The sequence below is a fragment of the Aegilops tauschii genome, chromosome 5, assembly GCF_002575655.3.
Source record: "Aegilops tauschii subsp. strangulata cultivar AL8/78 chromosome 5, Aet v6.0, whole genome shotgun sequence".
Lineage (NCBI taxonomy): Eukaryota > Viridiplantae > Streptophyta > Magnoliopsida > Poales > Poaceae > Aegilops > Aegilops tauschii.
The window spans coordinates 524,514,253-524,526,384 of NC_053039.3; positions in this window are offsets into that span (position 1 = coordinate 524,514,253).

A 12,132-nucleotide genomic window follows, 5' to 3' on the forward strand; every position below is an offset into this window, starting at 1 on the left:
GTTCAATGTATATTTAAAAGTTGTTCAACGTATATCACAAAAAAGTTCAGTGTGTAGTTAAAAGTTGTTCAGCGTATATTACAAAAAGTTCAATATATAACTAAGATTTGTTTATCCTACATAAAAGAATTAATAAATGTTTGAATTCATAATTGTATTCATGTTTTAATAATTTTCACATTTTTAAAAAAATACGTTTTAATTTTTTTTCTAGTCTTGAAATTTGTTCAAAAAAACATTATTCATTTTTTAAGGAAGATTAAAAATCGATCTGCCAGTGCATGCAGAGAAGCCCTTTGTCTAGCACTACTAGGGAAATGCTTATAGGTAGGACATCAGTAGTAGCGCTGGAAAATTGCAAGCGCTGCTGCTAGTTAGCAGTAGCGCTGTTATATGGCAGCGCTACTAGTAACTCTTTAGCAGTAGCGCTGGAAAACAAAAAAGCGCTACTATTAAGTGGGACCAGACGAGGCCACTGACGCTAGCTGTAGTAGCAGCGCTGTCTAGAATACAGCGCTACTACTAAGATTTGTGCAGTAGCGCTTTATTTTATTGAACCGCTACTGCTAATGGGCCCCACTTAATAGTAGCGCCTTTCCTAGAAAGCGGTACTACTAAGTACCATAGCAGCAGCGCTTTTCTGTGAAACAGCGCTACTACTAGTTACGGCTGGTGCCACCTTTTCACCCCCCTTCCGCCCCATTTGCCCTCTCTCCCCCTCCTTTCCCCTCTCCCCTCTCCACCATTGTTGCCCTTCTTATCTCTTCCTCCTACCTCTCTTCTCTCCCCATTAATGCCCCCCTCCATCATAACTCTCCTCCATAAATGGCCTTCTCATCTCTCTCTTCCTTCTACCTCTCTTCTCTCCCCATTAATGCCCACCTCCACCATAACTCCCTCTCCATTAGTTAGCTAGAGTCATCTCTCCTCCCCAACAAATAGATCTAGCTAGCTATTTAGCCATCCACACTTACGATCCCTATAGGTAGCGAAAGGCCTCATCTAACCGTGCTCGGTCTCTCTCGGGAGATATATAGGTGAGTAAAAAGTTGTTCATTTCAAGAATGGGAATATGTGTGTTTGGGATATGGAGAGAGATTTGTGCGAGTCACATGCCCCCGAGTTGCTTATGTTTTGCCGAAATGTCGATTTATTTCTGTTTCGGTGAATTTCGAGCAAACTCGATATGTCCTATTTTTAGGCAAGGTCATGCCAATTTTTTTTATGACTTTGATGCATGCATGCATTTTGTTTATAACTCTTTTGCTTGTTATACCGTGCAGTCGGTCATGAAGGTGAGTGGATGGAACGTGGAGCGATACATGCAATCTGCGGTGATGGACATGTATGTGAATAATCGGACTAGGATTAGATGTCCGTGTACAAGATGCAAAGAAGGAGTCCTTTTGGACCCTTTTGATCATGGCAGTTTGAAGGCGCACCTGCTGATGAATGGTTTCATGGGTGGCTATACTCGATGGATAAGTGAAGATGATGATGATGATGAGGACGTGCACATGGCAGGGAATAACGACATGGGGCTGGACGAAGAGATGACCGATCGACATGAAGACGATGGCGCCGGACATGGCGGCGGGGAAGAGTCCGGAAATGACGGCGGCGGAGAAGATTCCGGACACAGCGAAGAAGAGTCTGGTCATGGCGGAGAAGAGGCGGCGGTCACGCCGCAGTCTTTGACACTACTAAGTGCAGTCGGGGCAGGACCCTCATGTTCGAGACCTCCTTCGCAAGAGTACGACTAGCGATCAGCTGCTTCTAGAGAGGAGGCCAAGCTGGCGCAACTTGAAGTAGACTCGAAGACTCCATTGTATGACGGTTGCGATCCAGAGGTGACCCGCTTGAGTTTCACGCTCGAACTTCTAAAGACGAAGGCCAAAAACAAATGGACAGACAAAAGCCTCGATGAGCATTTGAAGTATCTACATAATAAAGTTCTTCCCACGGGGAACCTGTGTCCTACTAGTGTCGAGGAGGCCAAGAAAATCGTTTGCCCTTTTGATTTACCTCACATTAGGTACCACGCATGTATCAACGATTGCATCATTTATCGGGGGGAGCACACAAAAAAAACCAGTTGTCCAGTGTGCAATGCTTGTCGATATAAGAAGGCAGGAAAGAAAGCTCCTCAGAAAGTTGTATGGTACTTTCCGATCACTCCCCGTCTGCAGCGGTATTTCGTAGACCCCAAGGAAACAAAGCTCATGTGCTGGCACGCGGAGAGGAAGAAGCCCGACGATGAAGATGATCCGAAGCTGAGACACCTCGTAGATGGTAGCCAGTGGAGAGCATTCAACGCCGTATATGGATTTGCTGCAGAAGATCCAAGGAACATCGTGCTTGGTGCGAGTACCAATGGCATGAATCCGTTTGGAAACCAGAACACCAACCACAGCACATGGCCCGTCTTTGTATGGATGTATAACCTCCCCCATGGTAGTGCATGAAGACAAAGTACATACACATGAGCATGTTGATTCAAGGGCTGAAACAACCGGGAAATAATATTAACCTGTATATGGGGCTTCTAAAAGAAGAGCTAGACACGTTATGGAAAACACCGGCATGGACATGGGACGCCAACAAAGGAGAGTATTTCCATATGAGAGCCGTGCTGATGACGACGGTGCAAGACTATCTCGGTTACGGGTACACCTGAGGCCAGGTGTGCCACGGATACTGCGGATGCATGAGGTGCATGGATGATACAATGTCTCAGCAACTTACGTCAATGAAAGATGGCGGGTCTGGGAAAATTGTGTACATGGGGCATCGTAGATGGCTCGAGAAGGATGACCCGTGGAGAAAGCGTGGAGATCTATTCAATGGGTTGGCTGAGCATCGAGGACCTCCACGTAAGAGGAGCGGCACCGAAATCAACGAGCTGTTGAAAAACTGGGAACGGTGCCCCGTGTCAGGAAAGATGAAAAAGGCGCCGGAGCCGCTGCTGAAGGTATGGAAAACGAGGTCTGTTTTCTGGGACTTGGAGTACTGACCCAATCACGACATGCCTCATTGCCTTGATCAAATGCATATCACGAAGAGTGTCTTCGAGAGCTTGCTTGGCACACTGATGAACATGCCGGAGAAGACCAAGGATGGGCCGAAGGCAAGGAAAGACTAGGAAGATTTGAAGATCAGGAAAGACCTCCACCGTAAAAAGTCGACGGAGGAGACGGAGACGGAGACGGAGGGGGGGGGGGAGGGGCAGAAAAGTCAACAAGAAGGAGGAGAATTATTGCCCCCCTTCTTGCTTCACCTTAAGTGCGAAGGAGATCGATCAATTCATCAAGTGCCTTATGGGAATCAAAGTCAGTTCCGGTAACTATGGGAAGATAAGCAGATTTCTAGACACCAAGAAGAAAAGGGTCAGCGGGATGAAGGCTCATGACTGTCACGTGATGATGACGCGGATACTCCCAATTGCCATTAGAGGGATAATGGACAAGCACGTCCGTGACACGTTTACTAGTCTCTGCAACTTCTTCGACGTTATCTCTCGAAAGTCCATAAGTGTGAAGCAGCTCCAAAGGCTACAGGAAGAGACCGTTGTCATACTATGTGAGCTTGAGATGTACTTCTCGCCCGCGTTCTTTGACGTCATGGTGCATCTGTGTGTCCACATCATGGACGACATCATCGACCTCGGGCCGACATTCCTTCACAGCATGATGCCGTTTGAGAGGATGAATGGGGTCATCAAAGGATTCGTTCGTAACATGTCCCGTCCCGATGGGAGCATCGTCCAGGGGTATCTGACGCATGAGTGCATCTCCTTTTGCAAGAATTATATAGGCGTCGGAGACCCTGTTGTTGGTTTGCCCGTCAAGAAGCATGATGGGAGGCTCGAAGGAGAAGGTCACAACAACGGCCGGAGGGAATTGCACGTGGACTACTCGGATCGATGGAACGACATTGACAGGGCTAACTTAGTAGTGCTACAACACCTAGATGTGGTAGATGATTATGTGGCACGACACAAAGAAACCATCGCAAATAAGTACCGTGATAAGGGGATGCTCAAGACGGACGACGAAGTTACTGTAGAGCACAATGCCACTTTCTTGCGTTGGTTCAAAGAGCAAGTTCTTGAAAATCCCCCGGAAGAGGGCAGTTCGGACGGATTGCTCATACACGCCTTAGCACATGGCCCCGTGCCCAAACTCGCGACCTATCAGTTATACGATATCAATGGGTACACATTCTACACGGAGCCAAAGACATGGACAGTGATTACCAGAACTCCGGGGTGAAAATTGATTGCGTGACCGACGCCAATGGCACAACTGAAAGATTCTACGGAAGGGTTGAAGAGATATGGGAGCTTGACTATGCTGGAATGCACGATGCGACAATGTTCCATGTCAGATGGGCTAAGGACGTTGATATGTCTCCAACGTATCTATAATTTTTGATTGTTCCGTGCTGCTATATTATCATTCTTGGATGTTCTATAATCATCTTATAGTCATTTTATATCATTTTATATTATTTTTTGGTACTAACCTATTGACATAGGGCCAAGTGCCAGTTGTTGTTTTCTGCATGTTTTTTACATCGCAGGAAATCAATACCAAACGGAGTCCAAATGCAGCGAAACTTTTTGTAGATTTTTTTGGACTAGAAGACATCCAGTGGGCCGGAGAAGCACCTGGGGGTGCTCCGAGGGGAGCACAACCCACCAGGGCGCGCCTGGGGGCCCAGGCTCGCCCAGGTGGGTTGTGAAGGAAATATGCCCTAGAGGCAATAATAAAGTTATTATTTATTTCCTCATATCATGATAAATGTTTATTATTAAGGCTAGAATTGTATTAACCGGAAACATAATACATGTGTGAATACATAGACAAACATAGTGTCACTAGTATGCCTCTACTTGACTAGCTCATTGATCAAAGATGGTTGAGTTTCCTAGCCATCACTACAAAAAAAAAATACACTTCTGTGATGATACGTGTTTGTCACAGTAGGTCACGTTTTCTGTCATGCATGTACATCCATGACAAATTTATGACAGAATCAGGATAGTCATACCTGTGCTGTCGTAGAAGTGTTCCATGACACTACCAAAATTATCATCACGGAAGTGTCCACTTCCATGACGATAAATCGCGCATCACAGAAGTGCTTCTGTCAAGGGTGACCGACACGTGGCATCCACCGTAACGGAACGCCGTTAAGCTATCGGGTCCAGTTTTGGATCCGATAACCCGTTAACAGCCCGGACCAATGGGGATTTTCCACGTGTAAAATCATCATTGGCCAGAGGAAACACGTGTTGCCTCACCGTTGGGACAGATGTCATCCACTCATTGGACAGGAGGCGCCTATGATAGGTCGACACGTGGCACGGCCCAACAGTGGCCCATTCCAGTGAAAAAGGCCGGCCCAGTAAAAAATAGCAGGCCGGCCCATATAAGGCCTACTTGTGTCAGTCCATTTAAGCCCACGGCCCATACGAGATGTGCCAATTTGGCCCGTCAACGGCCCATTAAAGATTTGACACCATTGTAGCCCATCGTCAGTTCGAGCCTGTTAACAGCCCGCTATATATTTGGGCTCAATATCGTCCCGATGAGATTTCGGCCTGTTAACGACCCATTCAGTGGATGGGCCAATTTTCACAATGTACATCTTTCGGCCATTTAGCGACCCATTTAAATATTGGGCTAATTTCCAGCCCGGTGTGTCTTTCAGCCTGTTGATGGCCCATAAATCAGTTGGCCCATTTGTAGACGGACCTGAGTTTCGGCCTTTTAGTGACCCATTTAAGTGTTGGGCCAATTTCCGGCCCGGTGTGTCTTTCAGCCTGGTGACGGCCCATATATCTGTTGGGCCATTTGTAGTCGGACCGGAGTTTTGTCCTTTTAGCGACCCATTTAATTGTTGGGCCAATTCCCGGCCCTGTGTGCCTTTCAGCCTGTTAACGGACCATAAATGAGTTGGGCCATTTGTAGTCGTACCTGAGTTTTGGCCTTTTAGCGGCCCATGCCCTTCATGGTCCAATACCAGCCCGGTTTCTCTTTCGGCCTGCTAAAGGCCCAGAACACAGTTGGGCCATTTACAATACGACCTGACTTTCGGCCTCTTAGCAGCCCATGCTCTTCATGGTCCAGCACAAGCCCGCTGTCTCTTTCGGCCTGCTAAAGGCCCACAGTATAGTTGGGCTATATGTAGCCCGAACTTAGTAACGGCCTGTTAACGGCCCGTGAAATCAATTGGGCCCACCTGTTGCCCGCTTTGATGTCAGCCTGTTAACGACCCATTAACTTTCGGCCTGGTAACGACCCATTAACTTAATGGGCTCACTAAAGTTCGTACATGTCTTTAGGCCAAATTAGATAATTTGAGCCCATTACGACGAGCAATTATGCACAGGACCAAAACCGATCAAGCAAAGGTACGACATACAGGAAAAAACGTTGCACATCCAGCATATATTACAGGAAATTACATCCACTTGGCAATCAAAGATTGATGCCAGTGCAAATAAATGAACAGAACCTAACGATCTACAACGTCACAATCTACAACCTCAGCACGGATGACACCCATAAGCATGTGGGCAAATACTTGCTGCTTTGCTACACTGTCTCTGAAAACATTGATCAGTTGTTGTGTCGCACGAATCTGCACCTCTGATTCCTCCACCATTTCCATCATTCCTTCAGCCATTAATTGGTTCACAGACATACGTTTTTTCCGTTGCATTCGAGACAGAGGATACTGAACAGATTTAGATGGCGATTTTGGCAGGCTTGTATTATTGATAGTGGAGAGTGTCTCGACCACTGCATCATAACATAAATTAGGAGGGGAACCAAATAGATTAATCATGAGTTATTGGCATATTACCTGGCCTAGATTTATTGGAAAGAAACAATGGGGTTGCCTTGCTATTTTCAGAGTTTGTCTTCTTATCTTCAGCAGCCTGCACCAAATTAAGACACTAGCATTGCTATCATTGGCCAAGTCAGATAATAGGAAAGCAACATTGGCACAACGAACATTTGGACAACTAGCCAACACCAAATTAACACAATATGGCACAACTATCATCAGCCAGGTAAGGTAATACGAAAGCAACATTGACACAATGAATGAATGGGCAACTAGAGCAGGACTACAATTCAGTAATGTGCATGATATGAGGTAGTACACTCATGCAGCTCAGTATGCAAAACTACCAGGCAGTTTTCTTTACAAAAGTCAACATTGGCGCCTTTAACATTTTGCTACAACTAATTTTAGATTAGACAAAGGTTGGATTCATGCCAATTAACAAAATACATGCTGATGTAAAAATATAGTGATATACAACAGGTACTTACATCAGCATTGGAGCACAGAGAATTCCCGCAAGATGTTTTCCTCGAATACAATCCCAATGAAGGAAATCTTCTATCATTTAACCTTATTTTCTAAAAGAGAGATGGGTAAGAAACATGTAGAAAATATGATCAGAATGCTATAAAATTTCATGATGCGAGGATACACACACGCTTCTTAGAATGGAGTTGACATTCTTTTGCTGGACTGGAGCGGACTAGTTCTTTGGCCACTGGAATCTGCTTATTATCAGTGGGAGTTGGGTTTCTCTGTGCTGGAGCAGTATCTATGAAAAATGGAGTTGGTTTATTATCTCCTGGCGTTTGGATCTTTTGCAAAGACCTGGTTTGTAACCCTTCAGATTCTAACATAGCCGTCTTCCCCTTGCATGCCTTATATAGAAGAATGGTGCTTCAATTATAAAACATGCTACAGCAATATGGAATAGGTACTGAAGAACAGAAAGGCATGACATATTGACATGTATTCCCTCCATCCGGAAATAAATGGATGGGTCTAGGCGTATTTCAGTTCTAGATACATCCGGTTTTATCCATTTCTGCGACATGTAATCCGGATGGAGGGAGTATGATGTAAGAGCTAGGGATACGACAGGACAACACAGTAAAAAAACACTGAAAACCCACTGCAGAACCAAAGTAATCAAACCCACTGATATGAGATAGTACACTCATGCAGCTCAGGATGCAAAACTACCACGCAGTTTTCCTTACAAAAATCAACATTGTGGCCTTTAATCATACATTTTGTTACAACTAAATTTAGATCAGATAAAGGTTGGATTCACGCCGATTAACAAAATACATGCTGATGTAAAAATATAGTGATATACAACAGGTACTTACACCTGGCCGATTAACAAAATACATGCTGATGTAAAAATATAGTGATGTAAAAACATGCTGATGCAAAAATACATGCTGGAGCAAGAAGGCGAGGACGTCATCGAGCTGAACGTGTGCTGAACACGGAGGTGCCGTACGTTCGGTACTTGATCGGGACGAATCGTGAAGGTGTACGACTACATCAACCACGTTGATAAACGCTTCCGCTTACGGTCTACGAGGGTACGTAGACAACACTCTCCCGTCTCGTTGCTATGCATCACCATGATCTTGCGTGTGCGTAGGAATTTTTTGAAATTACTACGTTCCCCAACAATGGCATCCGAGCCAGGTTTATGCGTAGATATTATATGCATGAGTAGAACACAAGTGAGTTGTGGGCGATACAAGTCATACTGCTTACCACCATGTCATACTTTGGTTCGGCGGTATTGTTGGATGAAGCGGCCCGGACCGACATTACGCGTACGCTTACGCGAGACTGGTTCTACGGACGTGCTTTGCACACAGTAGGCTGGCGGGTGTCAGTGTCTCCAACTTTAGTTGAACCGAGTGTGGCTACGCCCGGTCCTTGAGAAGGTTAAAACAACACTAACTTGACGAACTATTGTTGTGGTTTTGATGCGTAGGTAAGAACGGTTCTTGCTCAGCCCGTAGCAGCCACGTAAAACTTGCAACAACAAAGTAGAGGACGTCTAACTTGTTTTTGCAGGGCATGTTGTGATGTGATATGGTCAAAGCATGATGCTATATTTTATTGTATGAGATGATCATGTTTTGTAACGGAGTTATCGGCAACTGGCAGGAGCCATATGGTTGTCGCTTTATTGTATGCAATGCAATCGCCCTTTAATTGCTTTACTTTATCAATAAGCGGTAGCGATAGTCATAGAAGCAATAGTTGGCGAGACGACAACGATGCTACGATGGAGACCAAGGTGTCGCGCCGGTGAAGATGGTGATCATGACGGTGCTTCGGAGATGGAGATCACAAGCACAAGATGATGATGGCCATATCATATCACTTATATTGATTGCATGTGATGTTTATCTTTTATGCATCTTATTGTGCTTAGATCGACGGTAGCATTATAAGATGATCTCTCACTAAATTTCAAGGTATAAGTGTTCTCCCTGAGTATGCACCGTTGCGAAAGTTCTTCGTGCTGAGACACCACGTGATGATCGGGTGTGATAAGCTCTACGTTCAAATACAACGGGTGCAAGACAGTTTTGCACACACGGAATACTCAGGTTAAACTTGATGAGTCTAGCATATGCAGATATGGCCTCGGAACACTGAGACCGAAAGGTCGAGCGTGAATCATATAGAAGATATGATCAACATAGTGATGTTCACCATTGAAAACTACTCCATCTCACGTGATGATCGGACATGGTTTAGTTGATATGGATCACGTGATCACTTAGATGATTAGAGGGATGTCTATCTAAGTGGGAGTTCTTAAGTAATATGATTAATTGAACTTAAATTTATCATGAACTTAGTACCTGGTAGTATTAGCATATCTATGTTGTAGATCAATAGCTCGCGTTCAGCTCCCCTATTTTATTTTTGATATGTTCCTAGAGAAAAATAAGTTGAAAGATGTTAGTAGCAAAGATGCGGACTAGCTCCATGATCTGAGGATTATCCTCATTGCTGCACAGAAGAATTATGTCCTTGATGCACCGCTAGGTGACAGAACTGTTGCAGGAGCAGATGCAGACGTTATGAACGTCTTGACAAAAGCTCGGTATGATGAATACTTGATAGTTTAGTGCACCATGTTTTACAGCTTAGAACCGGGACTTCAAAAAGGTTTTGAATGCCACGCAGCATATAAGATGTTCCAAGAGTTGAAATTGGTATTTCATACTCATGCCCGTGTCGAGAGGTATGAGTCCTCAGATAATACTTTGCCTACAAGATGGAGGAGAATAGCTCAACCAGTGAGCATGTGCTCAGATTGTCTGGGTACTACAATTGCTTGAATCAAGTGGGAGTTAATCTTCCAGATAAGATAGTAATTGACAAGGTTCTCTAGTCACTATCACCAAGTTACTAGAACTTCGTGATGAACTATAATATGCAAGGGATGACGAAAACAATTCCCAAGCTCTTCACGATGCTAAAATCGGCGAAGGTAGACATCAAGAAAAACATCAAGTGTTGATGGTTGACAAGACCACTAGTTTCAAGAAAAAGGGCAAAGGGAAGAAGGGGAACTTCAAGAAGAACGGCAAGCAAGTTGCTGCTCAAGTGAAGAAGCCCAAGTCTGGACCTAAGCCTGAGACTAAGTGCTTCTACTACAAAGGGACTGGTCACTGGAAGCGGAACTACCCCAAGTATTTGGCGGATAAGAAGGATGGCAAAGTGAACAAAGGTATATTTGATATACATGTTATTGATGTGCACTTTACTAGTGTTTATAGCAACCCCTCAGTATTTGATACTGGTTCAATTGCTAAAAGTGGTAACTCGGAACAGGAGTTGCAGAATGAACAAAAACTAGTTAAGGGTGAAGTGACGATGTGTGTTGGAAGTAGTTCCAAGATTGATATGATCATCATCGCACACTTCCTATACTTTCGGGATTAGTGTTGAACCTAAATAAATGTTATTTGGTGTTTGCGTTGAGCATGAATATGATTTGATCATGTTTATTGCAATACGATTATTCATTTAAGTTAGAGAATAATTGTTGTTCTGTTTACATGAATAAAACCTTCAATGGTCATACACCCAATGAAAATAGTTTGTTAGATCTCGATCGTAGCGATACACATATTCATAATATTGAAGCCAAAAGATGCAAAGTTAATAATGATAGTGCAACTTATTTGTGGCACTGCCGTTTAGGTCATATTGGTGTAAAGCGCATGAAGAAACTCCATGCTGATGGGCTTTTGGAATCACTTGATTATGAATCACTTGATGCTTGCGAACCATGCCTCATGGGCAAGATGACTAAGACTCCGTTCTCCGGAACAATGGAGCGAGCAACTGACTTATTGGAAATAATACATATTGATGTATGCGGTCCGATGAGTGTTGAGGCTCGCGGCAGGTATCGTTATTTTCTGACCTTCATAGATGATTTGAGCAGATATGGGTATATCTACTTGATGAAACATAAGTCTGAAACATTTGAAAAATTCAAAGAATTTCAGAGTGAAGTGGAGAATCATCGTAACAATAAAATATAAGTTTCTACGATATGATCGCTGAGGTAAAATATTTGAGTTACGAGTTTGACCTTCAGTTAAAACAATGTGAAATAGTTTCACTAGTCACGCCACCTGGAACACCATAGTGTAATGGTGTGTCTGAATGTCATAACTGTACTTTATTAGATATGGTGCGATCTATGATGTCTCTTACCGATTTACCGCCATCGTTTTGGGATTATGCATTAGAGACAGCTGCATTCACGTTAAATAGGGCACCATCTAAATCCGTTGAGACGACACCGTATGAACTATGGTTTAGCAATAAACCTAAGCTGTCGTTTTTTAAAGTTTGGAGTTGCGATGCTTATGTGAAAAAGTTTCAACCTGATAAGCTCGAACCCAAATCGGAGAAATGCGTCTTCATAGGATACCCAAAAGTAACTGTTGGGTAGACCTTCTATCACAGATCCGAAGGCAAGATATTCGTTGCTTAGAATGGATCCTTTCTAGAGAAGGAGTTTCTCTCGAAAGAAGTGAATGGGAGAAAAGTGGAACTTGATGAGGTAATTGTACCTTCTCCCAAATTGGAAAGTAGGCCATCACAGAAATCTGTTCTAGTGATTCCTACACCAATTAGTGAGGAAGTTAATGATGATGATCATGAAACTTCGGATCAAGTTACTACAGAACCTCATAGGTCAACCAGAGTACGGTCCGCACCAGAGTGGTACCGTAATTCTGTTCT